This window comes from Pleurodeles waltl, chromosome 5, assembly GCF_031143425.1.
Source record: "Pleurodeles waltl isolate 20211129_DDA chromosome 5, aPleWal1.hap1.20221129, whole genome shotgun sequence".
In the NCBI taxonomy this organism is placed as follows: Eukaryota; Metazoa; Chordata; class Amphibia; order Caudata; family Salamandridae; genus Pleurodeles; species Pleurodeles waltl.
Genome location: NC_090444.1, coordinates 1123206021 through 1123218238, shown reverse-complemented (window position 1 = coordinate 1123218238; position 12218 = coordinate 1123206021).

Below are 12218 nucleotides of genomic sequence, written 5' to 3'. Positions count from 1 at the left end.
TGCACTCTTTGTAAATTCCTTTATGCACATCCTGGACCAGGTCCCCAGCAGTCCATTCTCTGATGCACAACTCGCTGAGTTGTTCTCCGGTGGCGTGGGACCTTCTTTTGTTGTGCTGCATCAACTCCATTGTGCACCTTCTTTGAACCCGGATCCTGTGACTCCTGGGGGGGCTGGCTGGTGTCCTGAGGGCTCTCTAAAGTGCTAAGAGCCCCCTCTTCCCCGTCACATAGAGTTGAGACCCCCAGGTCCCTCCTGTGTCCACCCAGTGCCATTCTGATGCAAAATGCACTTTTGGCATAGCCAGGGCTTGTTGGTGACTTCCAACACAAAATCTCATCTGCAACGATCTTCACGCCGTGGGACATCTTTTGCATCATGCAGGAACGCACTGGCATCTTCCTAGGGTGTACTTCTGCAGTATTTGATTAACCATGGACTCTTCTTTTGCTCCCTCTTCTGGGTTGGCAGGGGCTACTGTCCTTCCTGGAACTTCTTTCGACTTCTGGACTAATGGTGTTTTTATTGTCTTTTGCACTGTGGATGCATGGGTTTTATTCAGTTTTCTTTCTTGGTTCTAATCTATTTTTTAAATATTCTAACAAACATGAAACTTTATGAAATATGTGGTGTTTTTTTAGGAAACAATCATTCAATTGGTTTTTGTATTAAGAATGTCATGATGTTACTTTACGGATAGGCATATAGGGGGTCTTTCCGACCCTGGCGGTCATGGACCGCCAGGGCCGGGGACGGAGGAAGCACCGCCAACAGGCTGGCGGTGCTTCAGGGGCAATTCTGACCGCGGCGGTAAAGCTGCGGTCAGAAAAGGGGAACCGGCGGTTTCCCGCCGGTTTTCCCCTGCCCCAGAGAATCCTCCACGGCGGCGCTGCAAGCAGCGCCGCCATGGGGATTCCGACCCCCTTCCCGCCAGCCTGTTCCTGCCGGTTTACACCGCCAGGAAGAGGCTGGCGGGAACGGGTGTCGTGGGGCCCCTGGGGGCCCCTGCAGTGCCCATGCCACTGGCATGGGCAGTGCAGGGGACCCCTAACAGGGCCCCATTCTGCCACTGCACCCGTCGCACACCAGCAACTCCGCCGGCTCCATTCGGAGCCGGCTTCATTGTTGCTGGGGCTTACCTGCTGGGCGGGCGGGCGGTCGCCCGCCCGCCCAGCGGGAAAGCCAGAATGACCGCTGCGGTCATTTGACCGTGGTGCGGTCTTCTGGCAGTCTCCGCCCGGCGGGCAGCGCCCGCCGCCCGCCCGGGTCGGAATGTCCCCCATAATGTACATATTTACATCAAGATAAAGGCAAATCTTTAATTAACATTTTATATTGTAATTTATCAACCTTGAAAAATACCCTGTGAGGACAAAACACGTGTCGGCTGAGATATACATACGACTGGCAGAAGTTCACATCTTGTGGTTCAGTTTTCTCCAAATTGAAAACATCTGAGGATATTGGATCTTACCAATTTTGTGTTATGATTTTACAAATTTAAAAAATGTTTTTCCTTTTTCAGTGACTCAAATCTATGTTTTGTGTATGTATTGTTTGTTACATTTGTATTATGTTATACATGTAATGGTTGTATGTCTGTGATATTCATTAAACCCTGTTTTTTATCATGTCTTACTGATCATGTCCTTGATTGGGAGACATAACACCCTTACCATTTTCTGTAATTCATTCCTATAATAGAAAGTTTTGTATAGGACCTGTTGACCTTTCATCTTATATAATTTAATGGAATACATGGTGTGCTCCATTATTGCTCAAAGAACAAACTCCCTGGAGAATACTAGTCACTTAGCTGGAGTCTTTTCCAGAGTGCTGGAGGAATGCATGGAGTCAGCTGGTACAGGAACGAAGAAAAGAATTGCCTCAAAAGTTCTGAATAAGAGGATGACAGCAGGGGCTGGACTGCCAAATCAGATGCTGAGATCAGGAAGCAAAACAAAGCCAAGCAGGGAGGCATGCTTCATTCTGCTATTTCTAGCCAATCAGGAACGCAGTTGAGTTGCGACATGTGGATGAGTCACCACACCCAATTAGAAGCACATGTCTACACCACACCCAATTAGAAGCACGTGTCTACACCTGCTCACATTAGCAAACAAGCATTGGTAAAACAAGCATTGATAAAACCAATTGTGTAACACAGCACATTATGTTTACTTAGAAACATCAAGTTTTAACCAAGAACAGAGATATGATTTAACCCTAATCCCTGGGGATGCTGACAGATAACGCAGGAGGAACCTTGGGGATTCCTGACAACTGAAGTGCTAAGAAGAAGAGGGGCAAGTGCATTGGGATGCGGTGATGATGTAGGAAAGTCGAGAGTATAGTTCCAGTCTATTTGGTGCTCAAGTGCATTGTCCACGGGGACATAGGAAGGGGAGCAATGGCAGTTCAAGGTGGCAGGGTGACTGAGTGGGAAACAAGGGTGACAATCAGGAGAGTCTAATTTCCTCGCGGGTGTCTTGGCAATGATCTCTGGCTTCTGCCTGGATCGCAGGGAACGTTTGCTGGGTGGTTCACCTTCTACCGGGGGAAGGGTGCTGGTGGCCTGTTGGTCCTGTGGTGAGGCCTCCTGTTCACTGGGTGCAGTGGAAGAGGAAGGCAGTTCAGATGTCTGGCTAGCGGCAGGGGCTTGCTGTTGTGAGACTGCCTCCCTCACAATGTTGGACAGGTCTGCCAGCACCCCTACTATGGAAACCAGGGTGGTGTTAATAGCCTGCAAGTCCTCCCTGATCCCCTGCTACTGTCCCTCCTGCAGCTGCCTGTTCTCCTGCACATTGTCCAGGATCTGGCCCAGCGTATCCTCGGAATGTTGGTAGGCTCCCCGGATCTCTGCAAGTGCCTCTTGGAGAGTCGGTTCCCTGGGCCTGTCCTCCACCTGGCGAACAGCAGTCCTCACAGTTTCCCTGTTGTCCTGGGCCTCTGTCCCCTGAACCGTGTGCCCACTGCCACTGACCCCAGGTCCCTGATTCTCTTAGGTATGAGATGTGCCATGGGGTCCCTGTAGTGGTGGACACACTGCTAATTGACATGTTCTGGGGACAGAGGTATGGGTAAGCTGGGTGGGTGCTGTGGTGATATTTCCAGGTTGGGGAGGCTCTGTGGTGGTGTGTGACTGTGCCTGGGTAACCGACTATCCAGAGGTCCCTGATGGGCCAGGTTGGTCATCCAGAGTTGCTATCATCACTATGAGCCTCTTCTGTGGAGGGACTGGATAGTGCTGGTACCTTTTTTCCGCTGACATTGGCTGGGACACCTGTGGGGATGTAAATACTGTTTTATTGTTTCTGTGTGTGACATATTTTTCATTGGTGGCTTGCCATTTTTGGTTGCATTTGCCCTGGTAGCTTCCACTTGTGTAAGTTGTTATGCCGTGGGCTAGGTGATTCTCTCTAGTGTTCATGCTTCAGTGATAGGTGTCCATGAAGGGCTGTGAGTGGTATCCATGCATTGGTGGTGCATGCTGGTCTTAGCATTGGGATGAGTGGGTTGTGATGGTGGGGTGTGTGGGAGGTGGTGGAGTGATGGGAGTGATGGTGGGGGTATGTGATGGTATGCAGGTAGGGGGGTGAATGTAGTATAGAGTTGACTTACCAGAGCCCAGTCTTCCTGCTACTCCGGCCAGGCCCTCACGATGCATGATTGCCAAGACTTGCTCCTCCCATGTTGTTAGCTGTGGGGGAGGAGGTGGAGGTCCACCGCCAGTCCTCTGTACAGCGAGTTGGTGTCTTGCTGCAATGGAACGCACCTTCCCCCGTAGGTCATTCCACCTCTTCCTGATGTCATCCCTAGTTCTTGGGGCCTGTCCCACTGCGTTGACCCTGTCCACGATCATCCGCCATAGCTCCATCTTCCTAGCAATGGATATCTGCTGCACCTGTGCTCCAAATAGCTGTGGCTCTACCCTAATGATTAACTCCATCATGACCCTTAGCTCCTCCTCTGAGAATCTGGGGTGTCTTTGTGGTACCATAGGTGTTGTGTGAGTTGTGTAGGTGTGGGTATGTAGGGTGATGTTTTGGGGTGTGTGATATGGGATGCGTGAGTGGTGTATAGGTGTAGGTGATGTGTGGCTCTGGTTTTATCTGTAGTTGTGGTGTCTGTTTCGTGAAAATGGTTTGTATTCGTAAGGGGTTGTGGGAAATGTGGGTGCGTGTTTCATAGTGGTGTGGGTGTGGTGTGTGTATGGGTGTCAGGCGTGTTTTATTTACATTGTCCAATGTGGTGTTGCTTTGTTTGAATTTGTGTATTGTGAGCACAGCGGTATGTACCGCCAATGGTTTACCGCCATTGAATGTCTGCTGTGGTGATTCATGTGTCATAATGTGGTGGGTGTTGTTCTGTTGGCGTAACAGTTTGGGTTTTGATACTGCCAGTTTATCACTGACCTTTGGTGTGGCGGACTTGTGTCTGTGGCTGAATAGTGATGGATTGGTTTGTTTGTTTCATAATATGGTGAATGGATATCTGCTGTGATGACGGTATGTTGGTAGCAGTCAGCATGGCAGTAAGTGGGATTTACCTCCAATGTCATAATGAGGGCCTAAGTGCCATATCTACAGGCAGCTTCTGTCACTGCTGCGTCATTTTTTTGATAAATTGATGGCACAGTCGCTGCTTCAAATTTACAAAGTGACACTTTCAGTGAAATGTGTCACTTTTCCCTGTCCTGCACCAGTTTTTAATTGCTCAACTACCCGCCGTGTCAACTAATGTTAATCATAGGCAAGGTAGGCATTCACATTTAAAAAACAACTCAGTACTGACACATCCATATTTACAAGAATTTGGGAAAGTGACACATCACTGGCAAATGATGGGCTGATTCCAAAATGCTTCAAAATTCCTGGGCATTGGCAAACCAGGTGTAAATAAAGATGCATCGGCACTCGCACATAAGCACAACTTGCCCAAATGAAACTGGCAAGCTAAATTACACCATGGAGCTACTCCTACTCCAGCTTGGAGTACCAAGAAGGAGAGGGCCATGATCCCCACCTCCACTGAGGCAGTGCAGGAGAATGGAGTAGATATACTGGCACGGGGCTAGCCTCATTGACCTCAGGGAGGAGGAGGTCATCAACTTCTATAGGCTCCATTGTACAGCTCCTACACCACAATGCACCAAGCCTGCAGACATCACAGAGGTACACCATCATCCCTCTGCAGGCTAAGCTGATGGCAGTCTTACACATGCTGGTGTCTGGCTCATACCAACACCACAGACAGAGTGGCAGGAATATCACAGCCAATGTTTTCAGCATTCCTCCTCTCCGTCCTTGATGTCATCATCAGCCTAACTCCACACTACCTCATGTTCCCAAACACACAGCAAAAACAACTGGAAAACAAGCAGGGCTTCTATGCCATTTCTGGGTTTCCACATGTTGGGGGCAATGGACTGCATCCATGTGCACTTGGTGCCTCCTGCTGCTACCTCTCACATGTATTGAAGCCAGAAGAACACATATTCCATCAACTTGCAGTCCATAGGGGACCATCTCATCCATGTGCTGCCAAAGTACCCTGGAAGTGCTCATGATTTATCCATCTTCCAACATTCCCACATCAACAAGCGCCTCCAGAGCGGGGGTTATGGAACCAGCCTGCTGGTTGGTACGTACATCTCAAGTACATGAATCGCCTCATTACAGTCAATCAAGTTGATCAATTTAGCCATATTTAGGTTGAGTGAGTGAGACAGTGTATATGTAGCAGGTGTGTGCTTCATGCTTGCATAAAAACACATGGCGCATGTGCAATATAACCCACATGTCATGGCCTGTTAATCCACTGAGGGCCTAAAAAAGCATAAACTTCTGGGGTGCCCATTTCCATGAAGCTCTGGTGAGCCAGGTATCCCAATCATACATATGAAGCTATGCAAAGTCCCACTGTGAGTCTTGGCATGGTCTCAGAGATGTGGACAAAGTCAAGGCACTGCAAAGTAATGCATTACCTTACTTTGTATCGAGGAGGTGTCACACTGGCCTCATGTTGAGTTTATCCATGCAGCACCTAATCAATTTGATACATTCCAAGATGTGGAAGGACATGGTGAGTTGCACACTTCCCACATATATGTCTCTCCAGGAGAGGTGTAACTTGGATCACAGAGCTTCATTTTTATCCTTAGTTACTCTTCATATTTGTGCTACTTTCTGCAGCACACATAGAAAGGGGCATAGCTAAGATCCCCTTGCATTGCCTTAGCGCCATTTTTTTTATGCTAAAACAGCGCTAAGGTGGCTTTTTCCCAACACCATAATTATCAAGTGGTGCAATGCATGACGCACCCTTAGAAACCTATGGGCCTCCTGGCACTGTGCTACACTAGCATCAAAATATTTGACACTAGTGTAACAGAGCGCCATAATAGCATCAATAATTTTAATGCTATTTTGTTAAAGACCACCATGGTGTGCCGTATTATAATATGGCACTGCCATGGTGTCATTAGATGTCATAGGGCGGTGTAGAAAAAGTGGCACATCAGCTCTGATGCATCGCTTTTTCATAAATATGGGCCAAAGTGTCATAAGCCTACCTTGTTTGTCCATATGAAGGAAGGTTACCCTTTTGGCATAAAGAAAATGTGAATTCATAATGCAGACACATTTGCACCATGTTGCAAGGGGTCATGAATTGCCACATTCAACAATCTGTGATATTGTGCATGCAGAAGAAGCCCAAACGTGCTGTATGTCTTATGACACGCTCATGCCCTTTTCATTTGTTGCAGGGCAGTGCAGCTGGGTGACTCCCTCTGCTGCCCTGTGGCAACACTCTGGAAATGAGTCCCTGTGTGTGCCTCAAAATGGTGGAAAGATCCTCAGCAATGCAACAACATGTAAAACGTTGTTCTCCAATAATGTGTTGAAGAAAGAGTCTCAATTTTTTGCATCTGTGTGTCCACTGGTAAATCCCATGGCCACAAGGCATGTCATGTATCTAATACCTGAGAAAGATAACGAGGAACAAATATTTGATCATACCTAGTTCATGTGCACCTTGGGACATTACCTTACTCGGCCTATTAACATACCTGCCATCTTGTTTCGGCTCCGTTTTTGTCTTGGGAACCCCTCAAAGGAGAGACCCTAAATAGCCGTGAAAGGGAGATTGGTCACTCAAATGGTCCCAGAGTTCGCTGCCAACCTTGAATCCAAGATGGAAAAACCCAGGGACACTCTTGAGGAGCTCTGAGCACCACCCTGGGGTGGTGATGGACAGAGGAGAGGCCACTCTCCTTTCCCTTGTCCAGTTGCACGCCAGAGCAGAGCCTGAGGGTCCCTGAACTGATGTAGACTGGTTTATGCAAGGAGGGCACCAGACGTGCCCTTCAAAGAATTGTCAGTGGCTTTGGGAGGCTACCCCTCCCAAGCCTGCAACACCTATTTCCAAAGGGAGAGGGTGTAACACCCCTCTCCCAAATAAAATCCTTCATATTGCCTTCCTGGGCTTGAGCTTCTCTAGCAACAGGAGTGCAGAAACCTGTCTGGGAGGTGGCAGCAGCTTGGGCTGCTTGGAAACCTTCAGACAGCTGCAATGGCAATACTGGGAGCCCCCAGAGTGCATGGAATCATACACCCAATGCTTGCAAAAGCATTGGAGTATGATTTCAACATATTTGATACGAAACATGCCTATGTTCAGAGTTACCATTGTGTAGCTGGACACAGGTATTGACATGCGTAAAATGGCGTCTCCGCACTCACAAAGTCAGGGAAAATGGGCCTGGAGTTTGTGGGGGCACCTCTGCTAGTGCAGGGATGCCCTCACACCGATACTTTTCACCCTGCCCTCTGGGCTGGAAAGCCTGCCAAAGGGATGACTTATAACTGACCTGGTGTAGTCAAAAGTGGCAGTAAAAGGGTGGTTGTACCTTTTCATGCAGGATGCAATGGCAGTCCTGCAGAACCCTTTGCTTGGGCTCCCTATGGGTGGCAAAATATATGCTGCAGGACATAGGGATCCCCTGCAACCCCAATGCCCTGGGTACCTAGGTACCATATACTAGGGACTTATAATGGTGCACCAGTGTGCCAATTGTGGACCAAATACAGAGTTTTGGGAGAGAGAGCATAATCACTGGGGCCCTGGTTTGCAGGATCCCAGGGAACACAGTCAAACACGCTGACATCGGGCAAAAAAGGGGGAAACCATGCCTAGAAAGAGGGTAATTTCCTACAATGAGGCAGGGTAGTTTTGAGAGTTTGACAGTTAGTCTGCACAGGGCAAAATAGTAAAAAATCTCTCAAGTTTTGCACTGTCAAAACAGTGGGCACAGTGCACTGCCATGTGTAGACTATCATGTAGCACAATGGCATGCACTGATAAACTATTCACGGCTGTCGCTAATGAACAACAGTGACTACTACTGTCACATCCAAATAGGTCTGAATCAATGGGACAGCATCATCTGCACTTGACAAGTTTTGAACATTCTGACATGTATGGGGCCAGAAAAGCCAACAGTATTCCTGAAAAGAAACAATTTAGAAGTGTGATAGAAATGTCAGCTCATCTGCTGACTAGCCATAAGATTACTGAATCGCCATGGTCATGGCACTGGCACTCACAAATTAGACAAATAGTAAGTGTAACACCGAGGCCAGTACACTTGTATGTGTAGCACAGTGTCATTCATACCAAAAATTAAGAGCATGTATGTCAAACAATATCAGTACACCCCGGATACTGTGTGAAAGTGATTGAGTCAATCAGGACAAAAAACAGTATGTAAATGAATGTGATCACAGCAACAATATTGCCTCATTGTTCCCCTCCTGTCTTTACAGCTGACCATGGGTCATGAGTCAATATGTACATTCCCAGTCAGAGACAGAATGCAACTAAAATAATGCCCTTAGCAGGACCAGGTCCATTGTCGAGCGGGCTTTGGGGAATCTCAAATAACGCTTTAGGATTTGTCTGGGGGGATCTTGTTCTACTCCCCCCCATGATCTAAAAAATATTCCTGGTCGGCTGCATTCAGTGCAATATATGTGCGCGTACCCATGTCCCATGGGATGTGAAAATGGTGATCAGGAAGGCCCTGCTGAAGATGAAAAGGAAGAAGAGGGCCAAAATCCAAATCTTGCACCAATTGCTGGGATGTGTCGGAGAGAACAAATTGTGAATATTTTTTTTACCGAGGCTTTAGACAATTTAAGCTAATAATAAATGTATAGTGTACCATTACAAAAGGATAATAAACCAAAAGAAAGTTTGTACCACTTAGAATCTGAAAGCATTCTTTATTTCAAGTTACTGTAAACCACTAAAGCATCTAATCATATCTGCTAGTCATTGGCACACAACAAAAGTATGTAGCAATGTGTATCTAACAGAGCTGACATCATTTTGCAATCCAAAAATAGTGTCCATCCCCATTACATATTTCAAATGCAGGTATGTTGAGAATACAGACCAAAAACAACTATTGTAATGTGGCAAATCTGCCCTGCTCATTGTGATGTGTTATGTTGCAAATAACGTCAGACAACAAAACACTTACTTACATTTGGATAAAAGTAAATATTGTCCAGTACTTTGTGTGTGTTGTTCAGCTACCCATTTGTACTGCCACATATTTGTGAAGGATAGTATATTGAACTCAACTCATATTCTGATGCCTATCAGCTGAGTACTTAGGCCCGTATTTATACTTTTCTAGCGCCGCATTTGCGCCTCCTTTTGAAGAAAAAGCGGCGCAACCTTACAAAATACAATTGTATTTTGTGAGATTGCGCCACTTTTGCATAAAAAAATGACGCATATGCGGCATTAAAAAAGTATAAACATGGGCCTTAGTATGTGCATGGGAACCCAGTCCAACACATTCAATCAACATCTTCTTCATCAACGTGTACAGGCAAATAATAAATACATTGTATCAGATCACAACACACATATTACTCGAAATACACAAGCATGGAGGTACAAGATTGTCTATCTTCTGTCAGTGCTGCCATGTTAGCCCCACTAGGTGATTACGAAAACCAAGCAGGGATGTTTCATACCATGGTCCTGTGTTGCACTCAGATACAAACAATAGGCTAACTTCTTTAACAACATTTTATATGTGAATGTTAAAACACAGCACAAAGGGGGTCATTACAACATTGGCGGTAAAAGCTGCTTACCACCGTGCAGAAGACCGCCAACACACCGCCGCGGCTGCGGAATTCCACCACAGCCATTATGACCCACAGCTCGGAATCTGCCAAAATCTAGACACCGACACAAGGCCGCCACACCAAAGGTCAGTGATAAACTGGCGATAACAAAACCCCCACCATCACGCCAACAGGAATACGCCCACTCTATCACGACCCACGAATCCATGCAGTGGTCTTTCAACCGCGGTATTCCATTGGCGGTACACACCGCCGCGCTAAAAAAACACACACATATACAAAACACTACCACATTGGACAAATCGAAATACACACACCTGATACACATACACACACCACTCCCACACACCCAATACAATATAAAACACACACCCACATCACCCACAAACCCCTACGACAACAACTGCGACAGAAGGCCAGAGAGAGACACCACCAGAAACAACACTAGCATCCACAGGCACGCAACACCATCACTCACACAACATCCACACACCTCACACAACACACCACTAAATATCACCCCACACATCACAACACACACCACCCACCACATTACCCACACCACCCCATGGCACCGCAAAGACACGCCAGGTTTTCTGAGGATGAGCTTAGGGTCATGGTGGAGGAAATCATCCGGGTAGAGCCACAGCTATTCGGATCACAGGTGCAGCACACCACCATAGCTAGGAAGATGGAGCTATGGTGAAGAATCGTGGACAGGGTCAACGCAGTGGAACAGCAACCAAGAACTAGGGATGACATCAGGAAGAGTTGGAACGAACCACGGGGGAAGGTGCGTTCCGTGGTCACAAGACACCACATTGCGGTTCAGAGGACTGGCGGCGGACCCCCACCTCCTCCCCCCGAACTTACAACATGGGAGGAGCAGATCTTGGCTATACTGCATCCTGAGGGCCTCGCAGGAGTAGCTGGAGGAATAGAATCTGGTAAGACAAACCTTAAACTACCATATCCCCCACCCTACCTGCATGCTATCATATACCACCACCCTCGCCCTCACCCCCATCACTCCAACTCCTCACACATGTCCCACTATCACAAACCACACATCCCAAACCCAAGCCCTGCATTCAACACCAAAGCATGGACACCCATCACCAAAGCATGTCCACTGCACATACCCATACACCCCCCTAAACCATTATCACAGATGGTCCCACACAAGAATGGAAGCACTGGGGTACAGGGTGACCCACCCATTGCACACCATGGCACATACAGATGCAATAATCATGCCTTTACACCCCTGCAGGACCCCTACCGAACGTCACCGGACAGAAGGGTCCAGACATGTCCACTCCACCCACAGAAGAGGCCCACAGTGATGACAGCAGCTCTGTCCAACTGGATCAAGATGACCAGCCCAGCCCATCTGGGACCTCGGGACAGTCGGTTCCCCTCACACTGGCACAGGCTACTACAGAGCTTCCCCCCTCTGGAAACACCAGAACAGCACCCACCCAGCGGGCCCATACCTCTGTCCCCAGGACACGTCAAGCAGCAGTGTGTCCACCACTACAGGGAACCCAGGCTAACCCACCACCCCAACAACACCAGGGACCTGGGGGCAGTGGTAGTGGGCAAACGGTTCAGGGGACAGAGGCCCAGAAAAACAGTGGAAATGGGAGGGCTGCTGTGTGACAGGGGGAGGACAGGCCCGTGGAACCCACTCTCCACGAGGCCCTCTCCAACATCATGGGAGCCTACCACCATTCCCAGGAGACGATGGCAACATCACTGGCCAAGTTTCAGGAGACCGAGCGGCTGCAGGAGGAACAGTATTTGGGGTTCAGGGAGGATCTCAAATCCATCAGTTCCACCCAGGGCACCAATGTAGGGGTGCTGAAGGAACTGGTCAACACCAGGAGGGACACTGTGGCACAACAAGGGGCCCCTGACACTAGCCTGGATGATGAACTGCCCACCACCTCTGCCGGTGCTAGTGGACAGGAGGCACCACCACAGAACCACGACACCAGCACCCCACCCCCTGCAGATGGAGAACCACCCCGCATGCGGTCCCTGAGA